This window comes from Protopterus annectens, chromosome 3.part1, assembly GCF_019279795.1.
Source record: "Protopterus annectens isolate FY-2018-M chromosome 3.part1, PAN1.0, whole genome shotgun sequence".
Classification (NCBI taxonomy): domain Eukaryota; kingdom Metazoa; phylum Chordata; order Ceratodontiformes; family Protopteridae; genus Protopterus; species Protopterus annectens.
The window spans coordinates 956,863,974-956,883,203 of NC_056732.1; positions in this window are offsets into that span (position 1 = coordinate 956,863,974).

A 19,230-nucleotide genomic window follows, 5' to 3' on the forward strand; every position below is an offset into this window, starting at 1 on the left:
CTCAGAGTAGTCTATACAACACAGAGTAAAGTGACAGTGATTTCAGTCTGTCCATATACGGCAAATGCTGGAGATCCTAAATTTTCTTTATAAGGAGCTTTTCTGGTCTCTCAAATTGCTACATGTGCTTCGAAAGGTACATTCCAAAGGGAGCGTTGTACTGTATTACTGGAATGATGAGGGAAGAAACCGGTGGGTTATAACCTCTTTTTTTTCTTGAGGCAATGTCCTTACTCATGAGATGAACAATATAAAATGCCCTTCTTACCACTGTGAAGACATGGTGATCAAAGGTAAAGTTGCTGTCAACCTGTGTGCCCAGGTCTAACTCCACTGAATGGGTACTTAGGGTATTGCTATTGATGTGGTAGTTTGCAGGAACATCACTCCGATGAAGGGGATTATAATGCATTTTTTTTGCATTTAGCTTAAGACCATGACTTTGACACCAGTCATTAGTCTAAGTCTCTCTTGCAGGATGTTGATATTGTTAGGGGACTCAATGACTGCTCCAAGTTTTCATTCATCTGCAGACTTTGTCAGCCACAGACCTTTAGTCTTTGCCTGGACTTCAGAGAAGTAGATTCCAAACAGTAGTTGTCCCAGAACTGATCTATGTGGAACACCACTGGTTATAGGTCTGTTAGAGCTGGTAGTATCCCCTATTTTGACTGCATTAGTTCTATCACTGAGCCAGTTTGCAGCCCACCTGACAATATATGGGTTGATACACAACTGAGTGAGTTTATCAATGATGCCTATGTGGGGGATTGTGTCAAATGCCTTGGCTAAGTCAAGGTAGGCCATATGCACATATTTACACTTGTCTAGGGCTTTGGTGACTGTCTCAAAGAAGTCCACCAAGTGTAACAGGCATGATCTCCACTTACAAACCCAAACTGGGTGGGATCAAGAGTTTGGAGATTTCCTATATCTTTGTTGATAAGGTCCATGATGATTCGCTCCATGGCCTTACCGATAAGGATGGTCAAGCTAATCAGTCTATAGTTCCTGGGGTCTGTGGATGCACCTCCTTTGTGTAGAGGGATGACAGGAGCTGTTTTCTGTTTCTCTGGGATGAAGCCAGAACTTAAGCTGTGATTAAAAGAGTACCCAGTGGTATTGCTAATTCCTGTTTTAACCCATGTAGAGAATAGCCTGGGATGTTATCTGTTCCCATAGAGGCTGCGTTTTTGCCCTTGGATAGGGGATTTAAGACCTTCTCTTTTGAGATACTAGGTGGTGGACAGGTGATGGGGATGCTTTGGGGTATGTGTGGCAGGGACATGGGGGTGAAGTTTTCACTGAATCTGTCAGCGTGCTGGTTTGCTACATCCACAGGTTCTGTAAATATGTGCCATTAACTACAAGTTCAGCGCAAATCTGGGACTTTCCTTTCAGGTTACAGATGTAACTAAAGAATGCCTTATGGTTGCCCTTAGTTGTGGAAGTTAATTTGGATTTATAGCTAGCACTGGAGGACTTCACAAGGAGTCTTATTTGCTTTTTTAAGTTGAGGAGGGAGTGCTTCCAGTTTTGAGTTTGTTTCTTCCTGCACATAGACAGCAATTGCTTTCTCTTATTGTATAGCCTGTTAATGGCAGATGTCCTCCAGGCAGGTTTGTACTTTCTTTAAGATCTTACTTTGGTCCTGTCAGGTACAGCAGAGTCAATACAATTGTACAAATGTTTGTATAAAACATTGGTGTATAATCCAATATAGGTGTCCATTCCATCTGTGGGGGGAGGGGCTACAAAGCTATTATGTCATCTTGTAAGAGGTTGTAATTGGCCTTGGAGAAGTGTTTTAGTCTACTTGCTGCTAAAGGGAAGGGGTCTGGTCTTATAATTACTTCTAACGAGACTGATTTGTGGTCAGATCTCACCAGGAGGGCAGAACACGGGGGGGGGGTCAGTGGTCCCCCATGTTGGTAAGCACCAGATCTAGGATATTTTAGCCCATTGTTGGGGTATCAACCAGCTGATCCAGAGCATTGGAGTTAATGAAATCCAGGAGCCGTTAGGCAAGTGAATTAGAACATGTATAATTTACCCAGTCAATGGACGAGTAATTAAAGTCACCCAAAAACAAGGTGCTGGGTTGTATCTTGATTGTCTCAAGTAGATCCAAGTAGGCTGAGTGGGTGTCCTGTTTCATGGAGGGGGTCCTACAGCTGGCAATAACGTGAAGAGGGGTTCTTACCAACAGTCAATTGCACCTGAAGTAATTCCAGGGAATTGTGCTGTATAATCAGTCTATATGTGTATTTATCACTAATGAATAATAAATAATACACCATCTCCTTTAGCTCTCGCATCATCAGTTTGTGGTCTGAACATGGCGAAGCAAATGTAACCCAGGATGGCTGGGGAAGCCTCAGCAACCTTAAACCAGGTCTGTGTGACTGCACAAATGTCAGCATCTTCCAAGGTAAGGACTGATTCTAGTTAGTGCAGTTTCAGGTTTAGACTCCTAGCATTTAGCAACATGACCTTGAGGTTGCTTTTAGAGGGTATTTTTATATCAGGAATTTTGTTGTTGTGAGGTTGCCTAAAGAAGGTACTAGGGAGGTGGCAAGAGCCTTAGCTAATAGCCAAAATCCGAGGGATGACAGATGTAGACCATCACTGGAAAAACGTCAATGTCTGTTGACCATATCACCTCAGGCTGACAGATACTGGATCCTCTTAGAATAACACCTGAAATTTAGCCAATTGTTGAAGTCAATTATTTTTTTGTCTGTAATATGGCATAATCCTAGATTTTTTATTTATTTATTTATTTTATTTTACATTTGTTTACTGAGATAGTCTGACTGGATACATGTCCATTTTCAGTGGAGGCCTAGGGAGAAAAACTCCAAGTCACAGATACAAGAATAAATATTCTGTTGACTGAGACAGGGTAGAAGTTTTCTTCACATCAGATAAATCATAAGAGATTAAGAGTTTTTTATGCATTGCAGCACCAGAGAAAACAGTACATACTTAAGCAGCACTACAGTGTATCCAGCATGCATTATTGCAGTTTTCTACAAAGTTAAAATTAAATAGCATCCTACAGGTATTGGCATAAATACGTATTAGTTAAGTGAAAACTGGCTGGGTATCTATGTAGATTAATCTGGATTGGTGCAGTAGCAGAGCCAGTGACTTTTAAAGTATTGTTTAAGGCCTGTTTTAAAGAGATTGAGATAGGGTTCAAGTGTAAGGTTGGCTGGGAGTAAATTCCAGGCTTTGCCAACAAAGTTGGTAAATAGTGAGTCTCCAGCCCAATTTCTAGCTCTTAGTGTTTGAACTATTAGTTTGTTAGATGAGCATAATGGCCTCAGGTTACAGTAGAGTTGTATAATGTTTCTAAGAGCAGGAGTAGTTTCCGGGTGTGTGAGAATTTTGTGAACAACTATGAGCTGGTTAAACTGAAGTAGGTTAGGGAATTCTAACCACCCTAGAAGCTCAAGGTTTTAACAATGATGGGTCCTATACCTAGAGTTAGTAGCAACTCTGGCTATATGTTTGTAGCTGCAGATGAATTTATTAATTTCAGTCTTGTTCAAGTTAGAGAGTATGGGAGAAGCATATAGCAGGCTAGAAAGTAGGTGCGAGCGGGCTATAGTGGTATGGGCTAATGGCGTTAGAAAAAGTTTATTTCTGTTTAGTGAGCCAAGCTTTTGGTTAACAGTTTTAATGGTTTTGTTTACATGCAAGTCAAATTTGAGATTATTGTCAACTATAACACCTAAGAGCTTAGTGCTGGCATCTGGGAAAATATAGGTAACATTATTGGATGATATGGAGAAAGAAAGAGGGGTGGATCGACTGGTAGGGGTGAAGAGTAGAAGTTTAGTTTTGTTAGGGTTTAGGATCAAGCATTTATTAGCTAACTGGGTTTCAATAGTATTAAATGTACTCTGAGTAAGGTTTTGCAGGTCTGATGGGGAGGAGGCTGTACAGATAAGAGTGGAGTGATCTGCATATTGGATGCAGGTGGCTTCTGGGATGGCTGTGTGAAGGTTATTAATGAAGATAGAAAAAAGCAGGGGACCTAAAATGGAGCCCTGAGGGACTCCAAGGGTGAGAGGTCACAGTGCAGATACTTTGTTCTGCCATAGAACTGCTTGTTTTCTTCCACTCAGATAGGATGTAAACCATTGAATAGTTTGTCTGTCCAGGGAGATGCCATTTAGAGAGTGGATGAGTAATTGATGGTTAACCATATCAAAGGCCTTTGACAGGTCAAGAAAGAGGGCTGAGGAGAGCAAAATATAATTCCGGTTTAGGTTTATAGCATTGGTAAAGGAAAGGAGTGTGGTTGTGGTACTATGATATGGCCAGAAACCATGTTGGGAATTGGCCAGAAGATTATTCATAGTGAGATAGTGAATGAGTTGCTTATGTATACATCTCTCCATTATTTTGTCTGGAGGTGAGAGAATGGCTATGGGCCTATAGTTGGATAATTTAGTTGAACTACCCCCTTTGTGGAGAGGGATAACATGAGCTATTTTCCATATGGTTGGGATGGAGCATTCTGAGAGGGTCCTGTTGATCAGTATAGAGATGGGATATGCTACAACATCCGCAGCTTTTTGAAGATACTCTGCAGGGAGAAGGTCTGCAGAAAGGGTGGTAGGTTTTAGTTTTTTGAGTAGTGATCAGATAAAAGTGGTAGAGACAGGTTGAAAGTGAAAGAGAGGATTTGAGGTGTCTATGATTAAAGAAGGGAAGGGGTTGGGAATGAGTTGGTTAGCTAGGGTCTGGAAAGTTTCAGCAAAAAAATTATTAAAGGCATAGGCAATGTCCTCGGGTGATTTTTGACTGGAGTTAGAAGGAACTGGTATGGTAGATTGTCCTGGGTGTAGTAGTCGATTTAGTCCTGCCCAGAATTTTTGTGGATTATTTTGGTGTTTTTGTTGAAGGTTGAGATAGTAGTTTTTTTGTCTGTCAGAATGGATGTTTTGGCATCATTTCTGAGTGGGGGGAAATTTAAGTTGATCTTGGGGGGATTTAGTTGCATGCCAGTTTTCCCATACTTTATTTCTCAGTTTGATTTTAGACTTGGTTTCTTTAGAAAGCCATGGTGCACTATTATTTTTAACTCGAATAAAACGCTCGGGAGCATGGAAGTTAAGAATGGTAGTTGTTTAAGGACTGACCAATTATGTGACTTGAGTTCATTTTGGAAAATAATAGGGTTAAAATTCTTATTATTCCTGATAAGTTTATGTGTGGTCGGGTGAGGGTATTCATCTTTATCCTTGATTATGTATGTTAGAGAGTGATCACTGAGATCGTCAGGGAGAGTCCCATATTTGTATATATGGGAGTGATGATTGACAAGTATCCAATCTAAGATACTAGCTCTATTAGTGGGCTTGCTAATCCTGGTAGTGGTATAAATTAATTGCGAGAAACCAAATAGATTAATATGACTAACTGGGGATTCAGATGTGCATGTGTATCAGTCAATATTAAAGTCAGCTAGAACAATGGTTTCTTGAGGGTAGGTGATGGATAGCCAGTGGAGAATGTTTTCTAATGTGTTTATATTATTCCCTGGGGGAATATTGACACAGACAATATAGATGGATTTATTATTATTAATTTGTAGCTTGTTAATGATGATTTCGGCACTGTCAAATAGTGGCAGTTATGCGGTATCTCTATATACACTTAGTATATTTTTATAAAGTACTGCCATCCCGCCCCCCCTTCTTGGCAATACGGTTAGCTCGATGTATGTTATACCCAGTGGGTAGAACTTCATTGTCAGTTATAGTAGGTTTTAGCCAGGTTTCTGTGAGACACATAATATCAGGGGAGTGTACAGCTAAGAGGGCATGCCGGTTATGAATCTTGTTGTTTATAACTCTAATGTTTAGGTGACAGGTTAGGATAGAATCTGTAGACCTGTTAAGGGGTATAGTATTGGTAGGGTAGGTTACTTGAGTTCTATTCTCATTGGGTGAGGATGGGCCAGGGTTAGGATGAATATCCCATCTATTATGAGACTGTAGTAATGCTTGATTATGAGCTTTAAGATTTTATGTAAACACTTTAGATATTGTTTATCCTTGAGATTGGGCTGCTGGGTTTTAACAGGGTGGAACATTAAAGGGGATGTGAGGTTCAATGAGAAGGGGATGTTGTAAAAATATATCCTGCTTGGGGAGTCATGGTCATGGGGAATGGTTTGACCATTTGGATCATGGAGTCCACAGAGGTATTGGCTTTCTTAAACAGTAAGGAGATAAAGACTAAGCAGCAGTATAAGCAAAGAAGATACTATTATTTGATTAGATGCTGGCATGGGGTGAGATCTAAAGCTTTTTGAGCACATTAATTTACTAGGTTCTAACAGGAAATAGTGGTGGGAATAGGGTTTAGAGGGGGGAGTGTCCTTTGATGATGTGCAGTATACTAATTGGAGGAGAAAGATAGGGTGGTGGCTAAAGATAGCTTAAATGTAGCACTAGTGGGGGTGGGTGGAAATAGGGGACAGAGTGGGGCGCTGCGGGAGCCCAAGTGCAGTGAGAGTGAGTGCAGCAGGGCTGCAACAATCTACAGGATTCAACCAGATAAAACAAGCTACAGGACTCAATAAAACAAGCTACAGGAGTGAATCAATATGAATCCTGAAAGTAAGTTACACTAATGAAAAAAGCAAAGTATAGTTCCAGGAAATCTTACTTTAGCTATGATAATTATGTGCAGATGATATTTGTTGTATAACCCATGTATTTATACTGGGGTGTTCTGTTAACTTATCACTATTGTTTGCAGAAGGTTAGGAAGTTGGGGGATGAATGGGAGCACCTCACAGTGCTGCAGACCCAGGGCTAATGTAGACAAGAAACACACTGTGAAAAGCAGATATTAAACTTGGTATTAAATGAGTTTAACAGGTAATGGAGGGGGATGACAGTTAATTTCTTGCTGAATTGCTTGGTCAGTGTCCTTAGAGCACTGATGGCCTTTCAGTTAGTTTTAAACACAGAGCGGGTTGCACCACATTACAGAGCAGCCTGCTGGGTCCAGACGCATGCATGGATAACTGGATGGGAAATAGAAAATACATCCCTGGGATTCCACCCATGCCCCTGCTGGACAGGAGCATCAGGTACTGATTTGTCTATGCATGGGCTAAACTCTTGGCTTGGCTAGGCTTATAAGGGCCTCAGAGCACTGCCAGCCTTTCAGTTAGTTTTAAACATGGAGTGGAGCTGCACCACATTACAGAGCAGCCTGCTGGGTCCAGAAGCATACATGGATGAAGGTAAAATCCTGCTCAACAGTAGAGAAATACCTGCCTGAGACATATAATCAGAGAGCTCAGTCATGTCTCTTCATATAGTCCAGTGAGGTACGCCTCAAGTCGTTCACACCAACATGGACTATAACGAAGTTATAATAGGTTCATGTGTGATGTGGCAGATCCTGATACCTGACAGACAGAAGACCATGACCTTTTCCTTATCCAACCTGGTGAGAGGGACATCTCTGTGTCTTAAAAAGAAGTTGCCTCTGACTAAGATGTTTGGTTTGTGTTATGCCTTACAGGATTGCCTGATGAGACACAGATGTCATGTGTACTATGTTTTGCAGGGGATGTATTATGTGAAGCTTGCTTGTATTTGGGAGGACTCTAGGTTCTTAATATAAAACAGTTAAGAAACTTCTCTGTGTGGAAGATTTTCAATTCATATATATCTAATTAATCACTATATATTAATAAGATCAGATACTGGCAGTAGAAGTAGCAAACTTAAACTCTTCCTAAGTTAAAAAAATAATAACAAAATATATTTTGAAACATTATACAGAATTACTAAGCATTACTAAGTAGTCCAAGCAGGGTAGATAGTCTTTTCCAGTCAAAAATCCTTTATTAAGCACACAGACAAGCAATCTAAGTCAAACAAAAATAACAGAATAAACTTTCTAACTATATACATACATATATATATATATATATATATATATATATATATATATATATACACACACACACACACACACACACACACACACACACACACACACACACACACACACACACACACATATATATACTTTTTATCAGGTATGGGAGTGGTTCATTGTGGTATAAAACACAGTCCCCAGATTTACTATTCTTCCATGCAGGACTAGCTTAATCCTGCATAGAAGCGGCCGTTGAGGAGCAGGACAGCAGCATGCCATGCATATTAATGAAGGTGCGCTGCCTGAGCTCCAAATTTTACACGGAGCATGTAAGAGTGCAGGGGGTATGTAAGGGTGCAGGGGCATGTCTGAGAGCAGAGCTCACAGAATATACACGCCCCCACAATGAAGAACTGCAGAAAAGCCAAAGGAATGAGTGAGACCACTCATAGGTGTCCGCTTATCCCCAGCAACATTCTCCCACATGTACAACAGTAATTGTAAATACAAATCAAATAAACAAACCTTTTTTTTTATTAAGAATCCGATTATAGCTAACCATAGGTGTGCAGTTGTGTCCATCATTTAGCTATGGTTAATGCAGCTTAATAGGCTGAAGAGGATAACAAGGAAGATATATGCAAATGAAGCAGTATAGCAATAGTGTAGTGGGCAGAGCATGCGCCTTATGAGCAGGCATTCCTGGTTTGAGTTGCACTACAGCACATTCCATTTTCCATGGCAAATCACATTATGACCAATATTTTAGTTGCATAACCCACTAAATAACATATATTTGTGAACTGGAGTACTGCATTAAATGCACATGTGAGGTGCAGGTGTCAGTGTCATAATGTTGCAAAGTCCCCAGATAAGCACATGTGCCCCATACAGTTTATTTACACAGGAATCATGGAAACAAATGGAAGGTAAAATGTGTAATGAATGACAACTCCATACAGCTTCCAAATCCACCACCTTCCCAAGAACGATTAGATATTACTGTCTAAATCAGTGCAATTGTAAGCGAGAGTAAGCACTAGTAAGCAAGTGTAAGCACCAATAAGCAAGAGTACACATATTTAAGCACTTGTAAGATAGTTTAAGTACGTTTGCATGGGGGTAAGCAATGCGCACACAGGTTAAGCAATTTTGAAGCTAACTCTCTGTAAGCCTATTTAACTGGAGGTTAGCATTGCTTACCCTCGTGCAAACCCACACAAACCCACTTACAACTGCTCAAAAGTGCCTTAATCACTCTGTATCCAATGGCCCTTGTTCTGTCCAGCAACAAAATAAACAGCCTTGCAGCACTTGAACCCAGGACCCTATACACTATAGTCACAGTAGTTAACTACCAAGCCATCACAGCAGTACAGAAGAATGAGGTATCACCAAACAAGTCCTCACTAAAGTAAAATCAAACTGAACCTAGAAAGGTATCAGCATACAGTCATATGTTCAATAACCCACTACATAACATAAATATGTGAACTGGAGTACAGCAGTAAGCCCAGATGTGAGGTGTAATTGTAATAGAGTGTTGAAGTCCCCAGTAAAACACAAGGACACCATACAGTGTATGTACACATGAATCATGGATACCAGGCATATATATAAGATGTAATGAATAAGAAATCAATGCAAAAAAGAAAATATAATGCAAAGTCTAATGTAAACAATGCTACGCATTGCACAGACCAGCTTAGGATGTGTAAGCAATGTGTAGGCCAGCTAACTCAATGTGCCCAGTGTTATACTCCTTTAAACAATGCCAACCTTAGGTAAGCAGGTTTACCCATAGCCTAGCCTTTTCAAATCCAGCCAATCATGGAAAAGTGAGGGGAATTAGCCCTACTTAAACCCAACAAGTGTGAATACATCTCATAACTGGTTGTAGCTTCCCCTTGCAGGCACTATGGCAGAAAGGGGAGAAGATGTGCACTTCTGGGTGCAGCGCTGGTGCATCCAGGAGTCCTGAGTCATGGCAGGACTCCTTGTCAAAGACCATGAGCAGAGACTGCTGCAGGGCCAGTACCAGGGTTCCCAATACAAGGCAGAAGCCTGGGACAGTCTCTCCCGTGACCTCACTAGTGCCACTGGCATACCCCAAACTGGTTAGCAGGTCAGGCATCACTATGCCGACCTGAAGTGGCATTAGGGGGACCTCTTGGAGCAGTGGACTGGCAGGGGCTGTGTCAGCTGTGTGTATCACTCCACTATGTGTGTAATAATTGCCAGCTCATGTATATCATGGATAGGTATGGCTAAATATTCCTCTTATGTCCTCCACAGCTGCAAGTGAGTAGGCTGTCAACCAGAAGGCCCATGGAAGTCACCTGGAGAGGTTGCAATGTGAGGCAGGTCAGTAATACTCTTGCATGTACTGTCATAGGAAATAAATCTACAAGTATTAGTAAATTAATTGCCTGTATAAAACCTTTATTGTTTAAGACAAGTACTGCATATACTAGAGAATATGGCAGGAAGAGTCTCAAATAGTTTGTATGTAAATAAAAGCATATAATAGCCTGACAATAAAAGTCTAAGTGCTGGACTGCATGTATATACTCTGGTATCATATGGTAATGTAGATTTGCAATCATGTAATAGTACTGATGTATTAAGCATTGTTACCCACACTGTGCAGCATAAATAGAATGTGTAAGAATGCCTGTATATAACTGGTGTAATCCTCAGAGGCCAATTAGTACAACTGAGAGACACATAGACAGAAAACCGTGAAAAGGCAGACAACAAAATCAGAATAGCACATGCAACTGAGAAGTGAACTGCTATATTTGTAGCACACACAGCCATGATTTGAATCCTGGCAGTGGTAGTAGCCTGCATACAGAATCATACCCCACAACTGTACAGATATGTCCAGAATGTCCAGTAAAATGGCCCATATCTGCTGCCTGTCAACCTATCCCCCTGGGAAATCAGTGGGATGATCCCAGACGTACAGGCAGCAAACAGGAAATACAACTGATTGACACACATCTGTGAGACCAAAGCTGGCACACTGCAACTCCCCAAAGCCTTATGAGGCTAAGAAGCCATGTATGTCCCATTTACACCCCCCATATTGTCAAGCTGTGGTCAGAGTGTGTACAGTAACAGAGTCAGATGTATGTGCATAATAGTAATGTGGAATCTGGTACTGTGTGTGGCAACCTTCAGGTAATGCTAACAGACATTTCTCCCACAGGTCTGTCAAATACCAACACTGTGCTCAGAAATACAAGAATGATACCCTGTACTGGTACTGTTTACTTTGGAATTGTATGGCATTGTGACTGATGCAGTTGCTCTGAATAATAAGGTATTACTCATCACTGTGACCCACACTGCCCTACAAAATATAACTGTCTAGAAAATCTTGTATAAGAGTGTCGTAATACAAGGTCAGAATGCAAAACTACAGGAGACTTATAAGACAGAAAGCAGATAGGAGATATACAGCAATATATATATATATATATATATATATATATATATATATAATGACCAAGCGCCGACCGACAGACAACAAAATAACCCAGAGCAGAAAACCGACAACAACACACAAACCCGACAACGACACCATAACACCCCAAACACCGACACACTACACAGTAAACACACAGGTACACTGCAACACATATCCTAACCCAAAAGGTCCGACACTACGCACACTCTCCACTACCCACACTAACCTTAACTTCCTTACCCACCCCCCAACCCCCGACTCCACTCACCGTCTCACCTCTGCACCTAACCTAACTCCCTAACTCACACCTGAACCCCAAGAACGGCTCACACACTCACCGCACACCTCCCCTAACCCACCCTAACCCTCACAAACTCCGACACTACCCCACACTCACTGGCTACACCACACACCTACTCACTCCACACACACCCTAACCCTACATCCACACTGTCACTCCTAATTTACCGCTCCCTCTCCCTACTCCTAACACAATCGCGATTTCCCTTACCAGGTTCTTTCTTCGCAGCCAGGTCGGGCCGGCCTCCGCTTGGTGCATGGGTGTCGGTTATCAACCGGTCGGTCGGTCGTTTCGTGTCGGTCACCGTCGACCCATATATATATATATATATATATAGCACACACAACTCTGATGGACAGTGTTTAGGTTGTATCAGACACAGCCATGGTCTGAATCCTGGGAGTGGAAGTAGGCTGCATACAGAACCATACCAAACAACTGTACAGATAAGACCAGAATGTCCAGTATATGGGCCCATATCTGCTGCCTGTCCCCCTGGGAAGTCTGTGGGTTATCCTAGATGTCTAGGCAGCAAACAGGGAACACAACTGATTGTCACACATCTATGAGAACAAACCTGTCACTCTAGCAACTCCCGAAACTGTTATGAGAGTAATAAGCCAAGTATGTCCTATCTACACCCCCATGTTGTCAAGCTGTGACCAGAGTGGTACACTAACAGAGTGAGATGTATGTGCATAATACTAATGTGTAATCTGGTACTTTGGCAACATTCAGGTAGTGCTAACAAACATTGCTCCCACAGGTACATCGGATATGAACGCTGTGCCAATAAAAAAAATGCTTGATACACTGTACTGGTACTGTTTACTCTGGTATTGTATGGGATTGTGAGTGTTGCCATTGCTCTGAATAATAAGGTATCACTGATCACTGTCACCCACACTGTGCTACATAATATAACTGTGTAGGAATGCCTGTATAAGAGTGTGGTAAGTTACTAAAGGTTGAAGAGGGCAATAGTCTAGATATGTCCCAGGTCACCTGCATGTGATCAAGACATAGACAGAGTCTGTGCAGAAAGAGATGGACAGCTATGTGCACAACATCAATCTGGAATCTTTGAGTATGTGTAGAAACAGTTAGTGTTAACAAACATTTCCTCCACAGGTATACTAGGTAAGAGGTGTATACTGCAGGTAAAACCAGTTCATGTATAATGATGACGACAGCCATATCACTGTCCAAACTAAGGCTATAGGGTACTGTAGTAATACTTGTAAGGTACAGATAACAGAACTGACTAGGAAAGTAATGTGGACTACAGGAATGTACTAGTTGTTAATTGACATCTCCCCCCCATCATATCTCCAACAATAAACTACATACCCACCTCAACTGGTATGTAACGCCTTCACTATTCTGATTATGTCCTCTTGGTTGATAATTATTAAATATGTTTCCATGCATGTGCTATATTGAAATATTCCAAATTGGTGGCGTGGTGCCATCAATGTGCTTGCATGCTGTTGTTATTACCACTGTGGTCCCATATATGCATGTGTTCCGTTTGCTATACAACTGTTCCGTGTCTGGTGTCTGCGTTAATGGGAATATCTATGCATGCTGTTATACCTATCCCTGGAATGTGTTGACTATTACTAACCCACATATGACGATAAAATGTAAACACTATAGCATGTTTGGGAAGGCCGGTCCCAGCAGGCCCACCTGTCCCACCTCAGCTGGCCGTGGCACCAGGCACCAGCACATCTGGGGCCCAACATGGGACCTCCTCGTCCGTTGGTCCTGCACCACCTTCGGGTGGGACTGCCTCAGGGGATAGGGCTCATTCCTCCCCTGAGAGCAGGCATGGACAGGAACCTGTCACCCATTGCCAAGTCCAGGTCATGGTGCATAGCAAGCTCCACAGGGAGGTCAGAGATCTTCTACACCAGTTTGAGGGCTGTGTGTCGCAACTAGAGGGTCGGCCTGGCTCTGCGATTCAGCCCCAGCACAGCCACCTTCGGGGCTGTGAAGGTGCAGTGGTGACTGCCCATGGGGTGGGATCCCAGTCCCACTGTTTACACTAGGGGGTCATGGGCTTCTGATGTCCCAACACCCCTCCCCATCAAGATGTCCACCCCCATGTGTCAAATACCACCCCTGTATGTGTCTTGTTTGTCTTGTCTGTTAACCTACCCAACCTACTTCCCTAAAAATATACCTACTATCCCTCCCCAACATCACACTCTCTCCTGAAAAAAAAAGGCAATCTGTTCCCAAAAAAAATCTCACCCCATACATAGCTGTCCATTTTGCACACTTGACCACTGGACACATGTAGTCTGGTCTAATTAGCATCACAACATATTGTTGTTCTCACCCCTCTCTCAGGGGTTTGAGTGAAAAAATCTACCTCCAAAGTCAGTGTATATGCACAGCTGTTGCTGTAGAAGAAATGGGCAGCTGTGGACCTTCCCTACACCCTTCCTGCACATCCCTAGCTATTTTCCATACTATCTTTCCCTCTTTGTGCCCCTTTTTCACCACTTTCCTATCAACCCTTTTTTTCTTTTCTTTTAAAGAAATTACTGTGGGGGTAAGCGGGAGTAAGCACTTTTAAGCAGCAGTAAGTGGGTTTAAGCCTTTTTGCATGGGGGTAAGAAATGCCTACACAGCTTAAGCAATTGAAAAGCTAATTGACTATAAGAATCTGTAACCGGAAGTTAGCAGTGCTTACCTCCACACAAACCCACACAAACCCACTTGCAACTGATCAAAAGTGCCTTAATCACTCTGTAATCAACAGCCCTTGTTCTACCCAGCAACAAAATAAGCAGCCTCTGCAAGTCTTCAACCCAGGACCCTGCATACCATAGCAAAAGTGATTTACCACTAAGCCATGTCAGATATACATAACAGTGATGTTTTCACAAACATATCATCCAGCCCATCATTCAACAGTACAGAGAATGTATTTCAACATGTAGCTGTACGTGTGTGTATATGGGATGGCCATGTTGGTGCAGTGGTTAGCATTGTCACCTCACAGCAAGAGGTTCTCTGGTTCGATTCTTGGCTGGGGTGCCATCTGTGCAGAGTCTGCATGTCCTCCCTGTGGTCGCGTGGGTTTCCTCCGGGTGCTCCGGTTTCATCCCACATCCCAAAGACATGCTGCATGTGGCTTGGACACTCTAAATTGGCCGTAGGTGTGAGTTTGTGTGTGTGTGTGTGTGTGTGTGTGTGTGTGTGTGTGTGTGTGTGTGTGTGTGCCTTCTATGGAAGGTTGGGTGCCGAGCTGGCAACTCGACACTGTAAAAAACTCCACTGCCAATCATGAGCAGACAGGTGATCTACTGTGGCGACCCCTAACCGGGAAAAGCTGAAAGAAGAAGAAGATATACATGTGTGTATATATTAATATCTAAATAGATATAACATATATATATATATATATATATATATATATATATATATATATATATATAGTTCCCCTTCAGAATCTCAAATTGCCGAAAGCTCAAAATTCATAAGCTCGAGCCCAGAATCTTGAGTTTTCAGTAGCTCAAAATTCTAAAGCGTAGGGAAAAGACATTGCAAACATGTCTTTACAATGTTTTTGCAGGGGGGCAAGCCTCCCTGTGCCCCCCCCCCCCAGTTAAATGTACCATCTCTGAGATCGCACTACAATGGGGATGAGAGAAATCTCTCGTTCTGCACTGTATGCAGAAGTGCACAACGGGAGAATTTCCATTCCTCCACTACAGTGCGGTCACGGAGCTGATATATTTAAGCAGGGAGAGTGCAGTGGGACTTGGCCCCCTGCATACTTGTAAGTAAACTTGCTTTTTTTTTTTTGGTTCTCTTCCCTTCACAATTTCGAGTTACTGAAAACTCGAGATTCTGGGCTCGAGCTTATGAATTTTGAGCTTTTAGTAACTTGATCTTGTGAAGGGGACTATATATATATATATATATATATATATATATATATATATATATATATATATATATATATATATATATACATATATATATATATATATATATATATATATATATATATATATATATAAATTATATATATACATATATATATATATATATATATATATATATATATATATATATATGTATAGATAGATATATATATATATATATATATATATATATATATATATATATATATATATATATATATATATATATATATATATATATATATATATATATATATATATATATATATACATATACATATATATATATATATATATATATATATATATATATATATATATATATATATGTATATAGGCATATATGGACATAAATCTGTAGATAAAAATGGGAACATAACAAAAACATATAGGTCCACATGCACCATTAATGGGGTTGAGAGGCCCCAAACAACATATGTCTTGTACGAATAGTTATCCCCCCCACAGCCAAATACGTCTGCCCTGCAATACACTACCAACTGTTGCAGATCCCATAACCAGGACTTGACATGACATGGGCACAAGATGTTAACAGTACTCCATCCCACCTGTATGATGTCAGGCTGGTATCAGTAACATATCATGCAGTACAGTCTGGCTCCCATAGGGAATGTACAATGTGGAAGCAATCAACATCCCTAGGATACATATACACAGACACATATATGCAGATACAGATATACATACATATATATATATATATATATATATATATATATATATATATATAGATATATAAGATATGTAGTAGAAAGTGCACACAATATGGAACAGCCACTATGCCTACAGTTACCACCTTACCAACTGGACACTGTATGAGCCACCCATACAAATGACAATCATTGCTGCAACATATATCCACAGAGAGGTTAAAGGATATAACACCACACACAGGTTTGCATGCATGGGAAAGCTTTATTTGTGTACTATTACAATTGTATATGCCATGTCATATAGCTGTTTAGACACTGACATCCATATAAACAGAGTAATGCAACTGTGAAACAGTTATACTAATACAGTAGTCTGGAAATGTTTACATATGTTGCTGTCCAGGCCGAGGCCTTCAAGTAGTACAATAGTAAAGACAGACTGTGCCATAGGATACCAAACAATCAACAGTAAATAATGCAGATGTATAGGTCAGCAGCCTCTATCCATACTCTGTACACAATCCCTAGGGGGTAAAGACCTCAGTTGACACAATGGGATGTAACTGTTACATAACAAGGCATAACTGACACCATCTCAATCACACTGACTAACAGAACAGTCTGTATGGCAGGAGGCAGTAGGCCTGCATTGACCCAAGGTGGATTGTATGGTAATGTACATCCAGATACCTTAAGACAGCTTACCCCTGATACCCCCACATGTTGTAACAGCCCAGGTTAGTCATGGTGCATCCCCCCTAGACAATAATACAGGGCCATATACCACTGTTACATACACTGGCCTCTGGAGTGGATAAGGGCACACATGTATTGTGTAGGTGAAGCCCACACATATATGGCCCAAACCCCACAGTATGTGTGAGGTACACAACAGCAGTGAACTGATGGCAGGAATGGCAGCATGACATACTCACAGCTCACTACAGAACAACCCCTGACAGCATGTCATATGTGCAAAGCCTGGTATGTAGGTGGAGGACAGAGGCTGGAACATAGGCCCATATGTGTAAAACTGTTGTCATACACTAAGCAAGTCGCTGGTGTTACAGGATGGTCTGCAACATATCCTTAGTCAGGAATATGTAGTTAGAAACAGAAATGGATGGATGTAGCCATGTACTCATAGCAAACAACACGCACACTGTCAGTGATATATCTGACACAAGACCTGTATGGTGGACAGACAAAACATAATCAGCACACCTCTGGCCATCAAGAGGATAGACCCACAGTTGAGAGCTGTGGAGACAGACTGCATTCCAAGTTAAACTAGTATGTACATACAAACCCTGTAACACCAGTGGTATACAATGCATACAACAACTCTACTCACACTCTGTCTGTAGTTCTGGAACCTCCGACAAATATGTAGCTGGCCTGAGTGTGCTGGTTCTCCTGTAAGAGGTATTGCTACCTGCTGTCTGTAACTCTGATGCCCACACACAGGAAGGATGTCCATCATACAGGAAAGGTAAAGGGACTATGCCCACATGATGTAGGGGTTTATAGTAGGTGGTTGCCATGACAGTGGTAATTGGAAGTACTACACAGCATGCTGCATGCAGGTAGCACATGGAGGACACTGATTGGTGTTGAGGCCATCACCTGATCATGTGCATTGCCTACAAAATCCATGCTGCAATCTATTCAAAGCAGATCAATCCATTTACTGGACAGAGACCGAGATAGATAGAGAGAGAGAGACAGAGACAAAGAGAAAGAGAGAGAGCGCAAGTAAAAGCCAAATGCAAAGCCAAAGCAAAAAAAAAAAAAAAAAGAAAGAAAATAATTACATCCACCAAACTATCCAGAACAGACATCATTCCCACAATAGGTATGTGAAGTATATATGCATGTAATTGAATGTAGTACTTTGTCCATAATAATGGGATAGATGATGTGGAATGATTTATATGTGCCATCAGGTGTTGTTGTAATGATGTTCAACTGAACAACTGCTACGGACAATAGTGTCTGTCCCTGTGGGTAGTGGGCCATAGCCATCAACTGTGCAGATCAGCACTGACTGACAAGATGTAAGCCATCATAGTGTGTGTTGTGTTATGGGAAGTATGTATATTATGTGGCCAAACGCTGGTGGTGGAAGTAATGCCATTATAATGGACACTTGGGATCCACAGCCCACCCCTTGCAGGATACTCAGGTTAATCTGTAATGTAGCATGCAGGAATGCCATAGGTGTGTTATAGGGTTACCTGCAATCTGGTCCTACATATACCCCCCCTAATGTCAGGCTGTGTCCATATGTGGCACCTGTCTGTGTTGTAGCAAGGCAGAACAGTGCAGCTGTGCAGAAAGGTGTTGTGAGATTGTGGACCTGATGTCTTAATGCACCCCACATATAGGTATGCATATGTGTACATATGTACACATATGTAATATATTAAACCATATATATATATATATATATATATATATATATATATATATATATATATATATATATATATATACAGCTACATGTATGTTCACAAATATACAGATACCCATGTGTAGACATAGATATGAGCACATATACACATCACATATATCTACACATATATAGATATATACCTATATGCACGTCTACCTATATACAAACACACACACAAACATATATGTATGTAAATACATGTCCCCTATATTACTACCACAGTTCTGCATGCTATGTGCGAGGAAACAGCTCACATAACAATACACACAGATATCTACAGCTGGCAGTGTGTACAACATGGACGGGTATGTCACATATGAACCTCTTGTTGGGTCCACATTGCCCTTGTCTGTGAAGTATGGAATGGGAATATGAGGAAGTATGGCAGGTATAGTTGCGGAGGTGGTCAGGGTTGGTAGATCTAGAGGACAGGCTACAGGGGTGGTATGTGACACATG